Below are 2,825 nucleotides of genomic sequence, written 5' to 3'. Positions count from 1 at the left end.
CACTAGTATTTCCCTCTGCCTAATTTATTTTAACATTTATTCTCCCTATTGTTTATTTTTAATCCATATTTTTTACTCATCTATGCTGACTGTTTGTCAGCTGACAAATTTTCTCAGCATTAGTTTGACTGTGAAATTTTAATCTCTCCTTCACTTTTGAAGGACAGTTTGGCTGGATACTGAATTTTTCACTGGGAGTCTTTCTCTTTCAGGGTCTTCAATATATCATAGCACTGCCTTCTCATCTCCACAGTGCCTGCTCAGTAGTTGGAACTCAGTCAGTCTTACGTGACTTTGCTCGTATGTAGCAAATCACTTTTCTCTTGCCACCTTCAGGATTTTTCTGCTTCTCTTCAACATTTGACAGACCGATTAGTCCTGGAGTAGAATTAAATTTATTATAGAACTGCTAATAATGGGGAAAACTTAAAACATCCCTAGGATTAAAATATAACAATATTTCTGATGCATTGGTGAGTAGTAAAGTTATAAACAATACTCACTTTTTGTGCACTGATGTATACACTATAACATCATGCTCAAGTAGGATAAGTACACAGTTTGATATTGTAAATCATGGTAATTTGTATATGTCCATATTTTCATGGTAAAAGGAACAAAGGCATAGAGCCCAACATAATGAAAACCAAATGTGGTTGAAGAAATTCTTGAAGTATTTCACTTTTTATCATTCTTCTAGCCTTACAACAAACTTGTGAAGCATATGACTTTATTTCCCCCAATTTAGTGATGCAAAAACTGACACATAGGGAGTTTAATTTTCCTAAGATCACAGCCCTAGGAATTATAAGAGGAAGACTTCAAAATCTGTCAATTTACTCTAGAGATTCACTGTCCAATTTATTCTATTTTGTACAAATTTTAAATTGGTGGATATGAGGGGTACAACTCTATTTTCAGAATATTGTAGCTGTGCTGCGATACAGACAAGAAATACAAAGATGTACAATAACTGCAAATGATTGCCTCTAATGTTTTTCTGTGCTTAAGAGGATCTAAAGGAGATAAGAATATTGAGTAGAGGGCAGGCCACGGTGGCTCAGCAGGCAAGAATGCAAGAATGCTTGTCTGCCATGCCAGAGGACCCAAGTTTGTTTCCTGGTGCTTGCCCATGTTAAAAATATATATATATATATACACATATTGAGTAGAATTGGATGAATGGCTTATCTTTTCTCATGTATTCTCGCAGCCTCTGTTCTTATTTCCATTTCCATTTTAACTTATAGGAAAGTTTCTACACCAAGATCAGAAATTGGAAATCATGGAACAAGGAAATAACTCAGGGGTGACTGAATTTGAATTGTATAGTCTTTCAGGTCCTCGAGAGCTTCAACTTTTCTATTTTGCTTTTCTCACACTTTTCTATTTATCCATTGGACTGGGGAACCTCCTCTTTGTGCTAACAATCATCTCTGACCTTGTGCGACACACACCCATGTACTTCCTCCTCAGTAACCTCTCCCTCATTGACATGTGTCTGTCCACGTTTGCCACCCCCAAAATGATTGCTGACTTCATCATGGAGCACAAGGCCATCTCTTTTGAGGACTGCATGGCCCAGATATTCTTTCTGTATATCTTTGCTGGTGGAGAAATGATGCTGCTGGTGGCCATGGCATATGATAGATATGTAGCCATATGTCGACCCTGCACTATGTGGCCATCATGAGTGTGCACAAGTGCACAGGCCTCGTGGTGGGCTCCTGGGTCATTGGGGTTCTGCACTCAAGAAGTTAGCTGGTCTTCCTAGTAAACCTCCCATTCTGTGGCCCCAATAAAGTGGACAACTTTTTCTGTGACCTTCTCCTAGTTATCAAACTTGCCTGCACTGACACATATGTCCTCCGGATTCTGTTGCCTTCATACAGTATTGTATGTACAGTAATACTTCATACAGTATTGTATTGGCCTCATGGCTCATTTGTGATCTTGCTGATCTCCTACTCGGTCATCCTGGTCACTGTGGGATGTCATTCTTCTGCTGGCATGGTCAAGGTAGGGAGCACCCTGACTGCCCATGTCACAGTGGTGATCCTCTTCTTTGGGCCCTCCATTTTCATTTACTCCTGGCCTTCTGATAATTTCCCAGCAGATAAAGTGCTCTCAATATTCTATACTGTTTTCACCCCTCTCTTAAACCCCTTGATTTATGCTTTAAGAAATAAGGAAGTAATATCAGCAATGCAAAAACTAAGGAGTCGACTGGTCAGTTCTTGACACTCTGCCAGCTTACCCTCATGTTAAATAACAGCTCATAATAAAAGCCAGGTTATGAATCCTCCTTCATGAACTATTGTTATGTTTGAAATGATATAGGACACATCGTCTTTGTTTTTGTAAATGAAACAAACTGTCTTACATATCAGGAGTATGGTACTCCTCACCTTTTGCTTTTGAAGTAGTTTTTATTTGATTCAGACTAAAATTAATAAGTCTTCTTTTTCTTGTAAAAATTAACATTCCTATCAAGTTCATTCTTCTCCTGGTCACCTTTAAAATATGAATATGTACCGAATTCTAATGTACTATATTTAAATGATATTTTTAAAGTTTCAGGGGGTGCAAGGGTAGTTCAGTGATAGAATTGTCACCTGCCATGCAGGAGATAAAGGTTCCATTCCTGACCCATGCACTTCTCAAACAAATAAACAAAGAAATCAACACAAACAAGTAAACAATTCAACAAATGGTGCTGAAATAACAGGCTACTCATGTGGAAAACCATGAAATGTGACCCTGCCATACAGCATACAAAAAAAAGTAAAAAGTAAAACAAAAGTTTCAGAGCAGTATTTAATTTA

At 37.9% G+C, this 2,825-nt stretch overlaps 1 pseudogene; it reads left to right on the top strand.

The window, feature by feature from the left end:
- The first annotated feature begins 1,285 nt into the window (after positions 1–1,285).
- On the top strand, positions 1,286–2,241 carry LOC143654956 (olfactory receptor 4K15-like; annotated as a pseudogene).
- Positions 2,242–2,825: the final 584 nt, after the last annotated feature.

This window comes from Tamandua tetradactyla, chromosome 14 (assembly GCF_023851605.1).
Source record: "Tamandua tetradactyla isolate mTamTet1 chromosome 14, mTamTet1.pri, whole genome shotgun sequence".
NCBI lineage: Eukaryota > Metazoa > Chordata > Mammalia > Pilosa > Myrmecophagidae > Tamandua > Tamandua tetradactyla.
This window is presented reverse-complemented; position numbering and strand designations above follow the sequence as displayed.